This window comes from Tinamus guttatus, unplaced genomic scaffold (genome assembly GCF_059628265.1).
Source record: "Tinamus guttatus ecotype Peru unplaced genomic scaffold, ASM5962826v1 Tinamus_guttatus_pri_ptg000434l, whole genome shotgun sequence".
Lineage (NCBI taxonomy): Eukaryota > Metazoa > Chordata > Aves > Tinamiformes > Tinamidae > Tinamus > Tinamus guttatus.
This window is the reverse complement of record NW_028288968.1, coordinates 1,347,801-1,360,695: the sequence shown is the minus strand read 5'-3', so window position 1 is coordinate 1,360,695 and position 12,895 is coordinate 1,347,801. Positions and strand designations below refer to the sequence as shown.

Below are 12,895 nucleotides of genomic sequence, written 5' to 3'. Positions count from 1 at the left end.
TTGCATCTGCAGGCTGTTCCTTGATATCAGTTATGCTCCTGAATTTCCCTTAGAACATCAATCTTATCTGGGAGTTTTGTCCCTGGTTCCCATCTTGCCGAATATGGTGATTATAACCCCTTGCTGGCACTAATTTGATGTGAAAGAGGCAGTTTTGGTGGTGGCCGAAGCTGTAGACTATGTTTATTGTGGGCTAAATACCACCTTTTTAGGGAAGGCTAAGCTTGCAGGCCAGCAAGGCTTTGCCCTCGTGCCTCAGTTTCCCTCAACAGATTGTGACAATGGCATTGCAGGACAAGAGATGCTCTAAGGAGAGTGGTACCCAGGGTGGGGGTTCATGTGTACAAGTCTGACCAGCTTTTTAGGAGCCTTTCCTGTGCTTTCCCGCTGCACTCCCAGCCTTCAGCCGTGCTGGGAAGAGCCATGCACCATAGTGTGAGCGAGCTCTTTGCTGCTGCTCACTCCCTGCATCGCCGTTGGGTTTAATTACAGATGCTCCTGCTTATTGCGAACGTGTGTCCTAATTAGATGTAAGTGGCAAAGAAAGAAACCATGAGAGCCAATGCAAACCCATGCTTGAGAAATATGCTCTGGAATAAAAGAAATTGGGGTCATCACCTGACTACACTTCTTTAATGCCAGTTGTTGATTAGCTTGTGTTTACATCAGTGGCCACCACTCCTGCCTCCACGGGAGGTTTTCAGCTCTTCATAAGCTGACAGGCTAGAATGAGTGCTGTGCACTCATCATTTCATTGGTTTTAATTGCCTGGAGGAACTTCAGGGCTCTTGGTGGAGAAATATTGATGAGCATCACTGTCTGCGCTCATGCCGCTCTGGGGAAACTGAGGCACGGGCACCATGGTAATAAGAGCAGGACATAGAGCAGCAAGGGGCTCATTTTAACACTGTTGATTGTCCCCAGAATATCAGAGAGATGGTTTTGATGTTCAGCTCAGCCTGCTTCCCCACATAGGACATGGGGGAATAGCATCTTCTAACACTGTGTGCTCCTCCTCTGCAAAACAAATATCTTGGGTGTATGAGAGCTGTCTCCTATCATATCCGCTTTCCCAGCATCTTGCAGAACATCATTGATAAGCTCTGCTCTGGTCGTGGCAGTCAACAGCATTTCTGATGTTTCTAATGTAGCTACTCTGTTCAGTGCCAACTCAAGGTGTTGGTGTAACCTAAAGGACTTGACCAATATCAGGCAGGATGCTTGTGGCAGACCTGATGACTGACCCCACTTCTCCAAGCTGCCATTTGTCTGCATTGCCCTCATTTCATTGACCATGTCTTTCCCTGAAGTCAACAAGCCTCCAGAGAGACGAGAGTCTACCTGGGTGGAACAGCTTGCAAGAGGGAGGCCTTGATGAGAAACAGAAAATGAGCCAAGATAACAAAGAATTAATTGCTACTAGTGCTAAAAAAGAATAATTAAAAAAAAAGTCTGTTGATCTCTTGCAAGATAGCTGAGATTTGTGTATTGCCACAAGCATAAGATAAGAATCATTGTTGCATACAGGCATGAATGTTGTGTGGGTTTCTATATATGCAGTAGTCGTAAGTTTAAAAAATTTATTGGTTTTATAATTAAGGAACTCTGCAACACATAAAGTTAAAAGCCATGCAAACATATACACAGAGACCACATAAAGATAAACAAACATTTAGATTTAACGCAGCATAAATGCAATAATCACCCATAAATGTAGTAATCGCCAACTGTTTAATATAGAGCAGTAGCAAACAAAAGAGTAGATGGAATGGAAATTATTATTTGTATGAGAGGAGCTGCAGAGGCCACAAGCAAGATCACAGCACTGTTATTCTAGGCAGTACCCACAAGCATAATGAGAGGCAGCCCTTGATGCAAAGAACTCCCAAACTAAGATCAGGCTCAAAAAGGCCAGAAATGGGAGTAGAGTCACTTGCATCTCAAGGTCACCAGCCTGCCAGTGCAAAGCTCAGCTCTTGATGCATTTCCACCACACAACATATGAATAAGACTAAACCAGGAGCCAGCTTTTATTTCTGGGAAGCTCGTGGAATTTTGAGATAACTTATCAAAAATATGACAATTCCTAAGTCATAGCACAGCAGGGCACTAGGAGGCAACATGATCATCTTGTAGGTAAATAGACCAAACTCAATTCCAGTCTTTTCTGAAACCCAGGGAGCATCCTTAAGGCAGGGACAGAGGCATCTGCAGGAACAATCAGCCTTGGCCACCATGTTCTTCATTTGACCCTTGGCTTTCCTGCTGCTTGGCACATTTTATCTGCAAGACAATGACTGTTGTATCTCTGCTAGGACCCTTTGTGAAGTATTTCATGTTTTCTCAATCTCCTTGAAAGCAAAGTTGGTTAATTCATCACTTGGAATTACTGCAGGATCTTAAAGGCATAGGAAAAAGTGATATTTTATTTCTCCTGTTGCCCATCCTCTCTTTCTCCTCTAGAAAAGGCTGTGATCCCAAGACATGCAGAATATATTGTGCTTCATGTTGCCTAATTCCCCCAACCATAGATAACTATTTCAGAAATAAAGACTACTCCTGTATCCTTTTAATTAAATGTTAAAAGCCCTTGATTAAAGAACCATAAATTGCCAAGAGGCCTCTAAATTTCTATAAGCTCTTTTGGCTGGGCATGTACCATCTCCAACTCCTCATTTGGCTGAAGTGGTAAGGGACAAGTACCTTCGAATATTTGCCATCAGCTGCTGATCTCCTGCAAGGTAAAGGGGAACAGAGAGAGGATGAAGCCAGGGCTTATATCAGGCTAATAAAAATGTATTGGCATGACAACCTCTGGAGATAAGAGCTGGTGTCCAAGGAAAGACCATATTTCTTTGACTGTCCTGGTATCACCAGAGTAGCATGGGAGAAGCTACAGGCAGATAAAAACATATTTTCACTGTGTAACTTCATCCTGCAAGTGAAGAAGGAACAAACTATTAAACATGCTTAGAAACCAATGTGCATTCTGGTGACAAGGGTTTCCTGCCATGGATGAAGAATCAAAACCCAACCTCCTGAAATGTCACCGTGGTATTGGATGGATGCAGTAATTTGGGTGGCTGGTGCTCACCAGTTCTCCAGCACCCTTGGCAAGCCCTTCTTTCCCATTCGCACATCTCATCTTAAGATTTGGTCAGCATCACGACCTCCACGCTATCCGAGCATGCAATCCTGCTCGCCGTGCTCCTCCAACAGCCCCTCCTTTGCTGAGCCTCTGCAGCAGGTGAATCTAATACAATGTCTCCAAACGCAGCACTGAATTTAATTATTTTGAAATGATCTGAAGGAAGGGAGGGTCAAGCTGGCTGGATAATTTATTCATGACTAATATTTCCAGCGGCGGTAATTGAGGTACACTTTTAATTGTCCAAGCCAATCAAAAAAGCAGCTTCTCAAATAATGGCTCCCAAAGTAACTGTCATTCAGCTGTATAAAACTCTATCAAAGCTGGCTTTTGACTGGCTGATGGTATCACCCACTGCCTTGACTTTATTTTAGCTTATTAAAATTGATCCTAAATAAACTTGATATGCCCCAAATTATTTCCCTTAAATTAATTTGAATGCAATTTGCTCTCCGCTAGATTTGCTGCCATGTTGAATCTTGCAGTGCAAACACAAGTTTGTTGGGTCACTCTAATTAATTTGATTTTGTATCTCAGCCCTCCTACCCATCACCAGCACTAAATGGAATTATTTAGAAATAACAGAGATAATGCTAGCAAAATAATATGCCGTGACAAGACCAAGGTTTGTCTCTTTAGGAAAAAAATAATAAGAAGAAAATGCGCACACACACGACATGTTGAGGTGGTTTATTTTTGACTAAATGCTCCTGCTTTGCCTTGGCATTTATCTTTCAGAGACAGCTCCTGATCAGACAAAATGCATCATCCCATTAACATTATCTCTCTGTACATTTGAGTGAGGCTCCCCAGATAATAAAGGGTTACAACATGCAGGGCTGGCTTACACCTTGCGCTGCTTTTATTTCTTCAGTGGAGATTTGCACCAAAAAAAAAAAAAAAGTGTTAGGAGGTGGGGAGGGTGTGGGGAGGGATGCTGTTGATGGGTTGCATGGGTGAGAAGTCAGACGGCTTCAAAGATCCCGAGCTGAGCTCTCTAATTCAAAGGCCCTAACAGAGACATCGGTGCCAGGAGCTGTACAAAATGACCTGGGTTTAAAGAGATAATGTTGGGTCATTTCATTCAAAGGCCCCAACAGGAGCGTTGAGCAACTTCACAATGCGAGATAGCCCCGGCATCCAGAGAGCTTTGCACGGGAATGGAAATAGAAATGGAAAAGAAGTGGGTGCTGCAGATGATCAGAGGCATGAGAGGAATTCGGTATGAATATTCTCCAGAAAGTGACACGTGATGGTCTGGGAGAGAAGGTAATCAAATGAACCCGGACTCCGAGGAGGACAAGTTGTGCCCATTTTCATTGCACCCAAGTGTGGGAGATCTTCCCATGGATTCAGAAAGCAGCAAACCAGAAATGTTTCTTCTAGCTAATCTCCGTCGAGCATTTTTCCCCTTTAGAAATTGCTGCCAGAGAGAGGAGAGAGGTAGAAACCTCAGCCCGATTTAGAAAGCAAATAAATACTGATGGTGGGGACACCAGCATCAACACCATTTGACGATAGCCATTAAATGTAAATAAAGACCGAGAGGGTCTGCGCTAATCTGTAGGGGCTGGAGAGGGGAGGAAAACATCTTGTCCCAGGTTGTTCTGCAGATGCCCTAGGCGTAAGGTGGCTCTCATGCACCCTCAGTGGCTCCGGTTGAAGACTGAATGTCCATCTTCACAGGACATTAACCTGATTGCTTGGCAATTTCTATGCACTCAGCGGTGAAAAGAGGGCAAAAAATTTAGTTGCACTCTGGAAATGTCACGACATCAATTCATGGCATGGTGAATGGGTCACAACTTAGGGAAGCTGCCTTGCAGAATGGTCTGTTTTCACAGAATATGAAGCCGGCTGGTGCAAAACACATCAGCATCACTTTTGCATAGGTCCTACCCAAAAACAGCAGTGAAGGCAGCTGTCCTGTTTTTAACTATAGAACCTAGAATAAATGTAAGAAATAATGAATATGAATTTCATTTCCCCTTCCTGTTTCTCTTCCTTCAGCCGCCCTGCTCTACTCTCCCCCTCCGTTTTCTGTCATTTCTCCTTCTGCTCCTCCTTTCTGATACCATGGTGATGGATATGACATATAAGAATAGCTATTCTTCACGGGAGTTCCCACAACTTCCCTAAATGAGTTTATGCTTCTCCCTCTCTCTGTCTCCCACGTTTCCTAAGTGGGTAATTCTATGTGTGCTGCCAATCCCACATGCTAAAAAAATAGGAGCTGACAACCTCCCTCCCCACCTGCCCTGCCCTTCCGTTTCATTTCAATGTAATCTATTTAAAAATCAGCAGTTTCAAAAGCAAAAAATAAATGTTGTTTGTTGTTTTTGGATTTTTTATTTTTTTAACCTGAGATGTGAAAATCCCAAAAGGTTCAGTGCAGCTTCTACCTTTTCTCCTCTCTGTGGCGATCACCTGAGCATCTTTCTGAAGCAGATGTCTTGGTGAGAGGGTGGATGGAGAAGGCAATGGAGGCAGCAGGAGCCTGGGATCACATGGGACTTTGTGTCAGAGGAGGCTCTCAAATCCTAAATTGAAGCTGTAACCTCTGGATTAGGCCTTCCCCTCATCACTCTATCCTGTTTTCCTTTGGATCAACCCTTGGAAGTAGAAAAAGGCCCCTTGTGATTTGAGTACAGGCTCAGTGTCTCCTTGGTTGAACCCATCAGCCTCTTCCAACACAGAGTTATAATATACTGATCTACAGTCTCCCCTTCCCACATCCATCACCTCTGGATCCTTCCTCTGGATCTCTACCAGCTTCTGGGGCTCATCCCTCTGCCTCCAAAACTCCCAGCTCCTTATCTCCCCACCATGATCTCCAGTCCTCCCTGGCTGGTTTGATTGCTCTCCCCACCTTTATTGTCCTCCTCAATGAATGCAATGAATCTGTCCTACTTCCCCTCCTTGTATCTTATCACTCCTCTTGCCCGCTTCCATATTATTCCCTTTCCCTTGTCTCCCATGCATTTGAAGCATCCCTTCTTGTGCATCCCCTCATTTAACTCCACAGTCCCAGCTTGTGTTTTATGCCTTCCTTATCATTATGGCCTGACTGCTCCCCTGGCTCTCATTTCATGCTTTGGTCGTCCATCTGTCCGTCTGCTGCGGCCACCCCCCTTCTGTTCTGCAGGGGCAAATAACAGCCCGGGTGTGACTGACAGTGATAATAATCCACAAATATTTCAAGGGAGAGGGAGAAAAATTGCTCCTGGGGGAATTACAGGAGGAAGGTAAGAGGAGGGTGGTAGGATGGGTCCTGCGTTTGCAAGGAGGCTGTGGTAGAGGTCACAGTCCTACCACAAGGATGGGAGGATGGATATGCTGGGAAGATGCTGCTGTCAACCTGAATACAACCAGAAAAGCCACGGGGGCTCTGTGAGGAATTGGACATGAGGCTCAGTCTCATCCCTTGGTCTTCTTGGGAAGAAGGACCGGCTCATCCTTCCACCAGCTTTTTGCCAGTCTGGTAGAAATAGAGAGGGACAATCGAGCAGCAGGACAGAGATGGGGTAGCAGGAATGAGCTCTCTGGGAGGGTAAGGACGAGAGGAAAAATCACAATAAGAGGAGGGATAGGAGAAGAGGCAAATGTTGGATAACAGGCATAGATGTCATTCAGAAATGTCCTACCACAAAACCTGTGGAAGAAAAAAAAGGCATTTGTAAGGACTGGAGGGGAAGATAAGAGACTCGACAGGTTTGGCAGCAAACTAGTGGTGGAAGAGACCGAACAAAGCACTAATGGAGGATGGTTTGGCTGTATCCTCTCCAGGTTTTTTTTTTTTTTTCCATCCTGTGTTAGAAACTAGTTTTGAGGAAGCTCTGAGTAGAAACACGGTGGCTAACTGAATGACAGAATCTTGTTCTTCCCCTGTTCTACTCTTCTTCTCCTCTGTGCCCTTTGTGCTGGTTATATCCCACCTAGCATTGATGTGATGCTTCCTGAAGTGGGTAAAGCTGCAGAAACATGGAGAAAATGCCAACACGTCACCACCCGGAGCAAGATCTGCCCCGAGGAAAAAAAAAAAAAAAACTGTCTTTGGGACAGCCATGTCAGGGTACTTTGCCTTGCTCCTCAGTGGAATTAATGCAGGATTATCCCTGTCTTTACATTTTCCCAGTGGTTCTTCCATTGTGTCCCCCTCGAACCCCTGTTCCCCAGCACCTGCTCAGAGCAGATCCTCAGCGGGACCGGCTACTCTCCTTGGAGCCAATGTGGAGAGCTGAACTTTGTCCCTCCCTGGGGTGCAAAGAATGACATTGCAAAGCACTGGACCAGCTTTCACATAGATTGCTTTTTTTTTTTTTTTTTTTTAATGCTCTGAAAGCACAATGAAGCCATCCGCTGTCAGAGGCAGCAATGGTGACAGCTAGATGGAAGAGGCCAATTTCATTTTGGATGTCAACATTGCTGGTGAAGCCTCCAACATGTAAGGGACCAAAGTGGGGTGGGGGCGAAAGCCTGATAAGAGGAAGAAGCTCTTTAACCAGGAGGCGTTTGGAGAAGCTGAGCGAAGCTCCTTCAACACCCTGGGTTTCTCATCTTCTCATGGCATTCAGCTTTCAGGAAATTCAGTTATTGGCTTCTGCCAGCACAAAAAGAAGTGTGGGAGGGTGGGATCGTACTGGTGTGGGATGGGGGGGAAGCACGGGGCAAAACGGGGGCTTTAGAGAAACTTCCATGCAGCAACTCAATGCAATGCAACATGACGCAACTCAGTGCAACTCAGTGCAACTCAATGCAACTCAATGTAAAGCACCGTGCTCCCCCTGCCAGCCAAGCCCCCTCCTCCCCAGGCATTTTTTAAAGGATTTATGGCCTTTTCGGGGATTTCCCGAGCTGCCAAAACTCCCGGTCGCTGCAGGTGGCGCTGCAATGTAGCTTTTTAGCGGCGCCGGCCCCGGCGAGGACGGGCTGGCGGCTTTAACAAGCGTCTCTGCCTTTTAGCAACTTAAATACCAGCTTGCTTTAGCAAACTTGTAAAACGGCTGCGTGTGTGTCCCTGCTTAGCTCTCTCACTGTTCTTTTTATTATTATTATTATTATTTATTTTTGAATTGGATTGCAGGCTCTGTAATTAGGGGCAGCTGAGTCTTAAAATGTACAGATGTGCATCTTCTAGGAAAAAGATGTGTTTTCTGCAATCAGATGTCTTGGGTGCTGTCATGAATGTTCCCTGTGGGTGGTGTAGATAACATGGCATGAAATGAAGGGCTGAGCATGCTGCTTGCTGGCCAAGGGATGCAGCCTCTGTGGGCTGAAACGGGCCGTGTTGTGTGAATTTGGGGTGTTATCGGTGAGGCCGTTGCACAGGATGAGGCCGGTTCTCGCGCCAGTGACATCAGTGGCGAAACGTCGCATTGATCGCGACCGGGTGAACTGGGGCCCTCCGTATCCTTGGGCCCTTTTACCACAGCTATTCCCAGGTCAGGGGAGGTCATTTGGGGTTTTGCAGCCTTAGCCCTTCTCCGCCCCCGCCACTGAGTTCATGAAAAGGCCTATAAATAAAGTCTCATTTGTCACTCACTCCTCTATGAACCCAAACAGTGGAGGGGTATGTTGACTCATGCCATTGTTTTAAGAAGCAGAAAGAATTTGTATTAAATTCCCCCTCCCTGGCAGATAGGGAAAAGTAATCTCAGGGCATCCGGCTTGTCCTCCTTTTTTCGCCAAATAGCCTGGTCGTAAATGCAGGACCCAATTTTCCAGAGATTTTCATATGCTTTATTAAATGGAGCTGCAAGCCAGAATGGACATTAAATAACACCGTACTGCTCACAGCAGCAGTGATCTTCAGAGGTTGCTAACCTGCCATTGTATCATTCAGATTTCCGTCTCGCTTTTCCGTTGTCATTTTGCTGTGTTATTACTCTTCAGGCTTCACATAGCATTCATTTCTCTGAATGAAAACAAATGACTTCTTGCAAGAGGCAGGAGATAAAGAATAATAAATACATTTTATGCACCACCTTAAAAAAAAAAAAAAAAGGGCTCCAAATTCCCATCCATCCATCAGGAAATGTAAACCAAAGCTCAGGCAAAGCACACACGCGCGCGCGCGTGCACACACAGACACGCGCTGGGGAGAGAAAACTTGTTTTCAAGGAAAACATGATGTTGTTTTAAAATAAATATCTCAGAGGATGCAAATAGGCAGCCCTCCAGCCCCCGTGTTTGGTTGCATAAATTTAAAATAATTAAACCTACAAAGCTGGGGTTAATCCTGAGCGGTGGAGGCCACGGCAAGGGTGGGAAGCCCTGCTGTGCTCGGGGCTGTACAAGGTGCCTCCTGAAGGGCAGTCCCTACCTCTCATCATGGTTGGGTCTCTCCCAGAGTGCTGGGACCTCCTTCACTGCCCACCCTCTAGCTTCTTGCCTGGGGGTTTATTGTGAGGGGGGAATGAGGGGGCAAGACCAGCCCCAAGATTTTCCCCTCCTTGCCCTGGTGTAAATGCAGTCAACATCCCTGGAAGTTTCCTCAATCATTCCCCCTTCACTCCCCCACTCCTTCGCTGGGCGGTTTCACAATGCCCATCACCGCAGCGTCAGGGCTCTGCCGGCTCCGCAGGGATGCAGCCCTGTTGCTATGTGCTGCTATCAACACCCCAAGAGCTCTGCTCGCCTTCCCACCATCTGCTGCCTGCTCTGCTCTGCTCCCGGCTCCGTCACCGGCTCGAGGAGAGCTCAGAGAAGATCCGCAGGGAGGAGTTCAGGTGTCCGTGTGCACGAGCGAACCAACTTGCTTCATCTCCCCCCAGCTCCCATGGCCAAGGGCAGCCAGGCCAGGATCCTGCTGGAGGCAAAACTCAGGCAATGAACCCTAATAGCCTTTTTTTTTTTTTTTTTTTAAATATGATTATTCCTGCAGCTGCCAGGAATTAAATGAAGACCCAGCAAGCAGAGCAGCTTGCAATAGCTCTCTAGGATTACTGCTCACCCAAGCTGAGAGATTGATCTTCCTCTGAGCCTCCCAGCCCTCCTCCTACGCTTGGGCTCATCGTCTCCCCACCTCACTTTGTCCTAGACGGAGGAGAGCGGTAGGGCATGGAGGGGGAAGAAGGATGTGAAGGCCGACTAGAGCCCTGCTGCGGGGAAGGGGTTTTCTGGGGGAGGCGGGAGAGATGCGCTTGAGATTTTTTTTTTTTTTTTTTTGGGGCAGAGAAATTTCCCAATTAGCCCAATCAGGCTGCGGATCCTAGGTGTCACTAGTGAGTAGCGCGAAGGAAGGAGCCCGCCCGGAGAAACCAAGGCAGCCGAGCCGGACTTGCAGCCGTGGGAGAGCGGCGGCGGCCCCGCTGCCATCCCCATCCCCATCCTCATCCCCGGCAAACTTCGGGACGAGGGATTAAAAATATAGCCCCGGGTGTTCCCCCCAGCCCGCTCCAGCGACAGCCTGCACCCGCTCCCGGAGGTGGGTGGGCAGGCGAAAGGAGGAGCAACCGGTCACTATCTGCAGAGAAAAAAAAAAAAGAACAAAAACCGGATTTTTCTTATCTTTTTTTTTTAATTATTATTATTATTAATAATCCTAGCCCTCCTCGGCGGCGCTGGGTGCGGGTTGCCGCCGCACTTCCCCGCGCATCTCTCCGGCTTTTATTTTCCTTACCGGGGGTGGAAGCGGTGGTGGCGGGGGGGAAGCAGAGGGGTGCGCGTTTGCAAAAGAGCCTGGGTGTCAAAGCCCGCTCTCCGCAGCCACCATTGGAGCGAGAGGAGGGCCGGGGAGGAAGGGCTGGCGAGGGAGCCGCAGTGCGAGCGCCGGGCGCGGAGCGCGGAGCCGGCGCCGGGCATGGCCCCGTAGCGCATCCTCCTTCTCCCTCCCTTTCCTTGCTGCTGGGGAGGCGAGGGGGGGGGAGGGTTGAGGGAGGGGGTGATTTGGAGAAGAGAAGGGGGGGTGAAAACTGGAGCTGCTTGCTTTTTTTTTTTTTTTTTTTTTTCCCCTTTTTCTCTCCCCCCCCCATCTCTTTCCCCCCCTCCCCTTTTTCTGGGCGATCCAGACGCGCTTTGCCCAGCGCAGGGAGAGGGGCTCCGTGTTCCGCCTCCGTGGAGTATTTGGGATTGGAGAGAGAGACACACACACGCACACGCACACACACACACACACACACAGACCATCTGCAGTGTCAATGCGGCGCCTGCTCTGAAGACTGAAGTAGGGGGAAAAGGAGAGGAATTTAAAAAATAAAAATAAAAAGGAGAGATTCCCCCCCACACCCTCAAAAATAAAACCCCAACACGAGCCAGCGAGGAGCCTGCCCAGGTAAGAGCCCGGCCGCCTGCCCGGGGCAGCGGGGGGGTTTGCGGGAGGCGGCCGGGGGCTGCAGCGGTGCCTGCCTCGCACCGCGGCAGCGCCGGGGGCTCCCTGGGCGGCAGCCCCGGTCCCCCCGCCGCCCCGATCCCCTTTTCCCACCGCGGCTCTTTTCCCACCGCGGCTCTTTTCCCGCCGCGGCTCCGCGGCTGCCGGGGACCCCCGCGGGGCTGAGCCGGGCACGGCCCCTCCGGCTCCACCGGGCTGCTTTGGGACGATGTTTTGGGAGGTTCCTCTGCCCCCTCCTCCGGTGTCCTTCCCCCTTCATCACCCCAGCGCCGCTGGCGCGTCCCTCCCGCCGGTCCCCGGTGCCTTTTTCCCCCATGCACAAGGCTGAACTTTTCTCCGCGCGGTGAGCAGCGTTGCAGCCCGTCCCCTGCCACCCTCAGTGGCGGCGGTGGCTCTGCCTCCTCTGCTGGGATTTCCCCCCTTTCGATGCCCGCAGGGCCAGGGGGCTGGAGGCATTTCCAAACTTTTCCTGCTGCCGACCAGGTCTGCGGCTTGCGCGGGGCTGCGGGCAGAGCCCTTTAGCAGGAGGGCATCGTCGCTTCCCGGGGACAGGGGCCGCCCCGGCGAGGACACCAGCTACGGCGGGGTTTTGGAGGGGAATATCCCGGTCTTTCGCCTCCCTGCAAGGTGCTGGCGAGTTTGGCTGCCCAAACGCAGGCTGCGGAGTCAGCGCTGCTGAAACCTCCCTCCCTCTGCACGCGCGTGTGTGCTGCAACCGAAACCCGCGTATTGATGCTCTCCGCTTATCAGACATATGCCCCTAAATTGTGTAGCTGGGGAGAAGTGATCTAAACAGCAAGCTGCACATGGTTTTGGTAGAAATATAATACTCGGGTGGCAGATGAGTTCCTCGCTGATAAACAAACCCGCTTGCACAGCCCCAGCAGGGCTAAGCGCTGTTTGGGTTTGTAGCGGCTGCATGTGGCTGCTACACACCCAGCCCGGAGGAAACCCTCCTCCTGGGGCTCCATCTGCTCCCCTTTTCCGCGCAGGGATGAAATGCCTTTTGCCGTGCTGTTGCGGGGCACGAAACCTGCAGCTGAGGGACAGGGCAGGATGCGGGTAGCCATGCTCCTCGTTCCTAAAACTTCCACCCCAAAGTCTGCTCCGCTTTCCTTTTCAGCCCTGCCGCCTCCAGGCAACCGTCAGCAGCGTTGCAAAAGCGCTCGGGCTCAGTGCACCTGATTTTCATGGCTTCCCTTTCTGCCGGTGGGATGCAATGCGCTAGGGAGGACGTGGGGGGACCGAGGCTGTCCAGCCCATCGGGGGACAGAGGGGCTATTTAAAAGAACAACACAGCGATGTTCTTATTCCCAGGGAACAATAAAGGTTTCCTAGGATTTTGCAGCCAACGCAATCCCTCGCAGGCTCCCAGGGACTTATCTTGAGCGTGCACCAGACCTGCACAAATATTTTGC

At 49.3% G+C, this 12,895-nt stretch overlaps 1 protein-coding gene and 1 long non-coding RNA gene across 3 annotated transcripts in view; one reads left to right on the top strand and one right to left on the bottom strand.

The window, feature by feature from the left end:
- LOC148593183 (uncharacterized) overlaps positions 1 to 12,895 on the bottom strand; it is a 266,042-nt gene that overhangs the window by 58,212 nt on the left and 194,935 nt on the right. The window lies entirely within an intron of this gene.
- Positions 11,129 to 12,895, top strand: part of PLXNA4 (plexin A4) — a 404,602-nt gene continuing 402,835 nt past the window's right edge. Inside the window, exon 1 of the mRNA XM_088531807.1 lies at positions 11,129 to 11,420. The gene's annotated coding sequence lies outside the window, so the exon portion shown is untranslated. The remainder of the gene's footprint in view (positions 11,421 to 12,895) is intronic.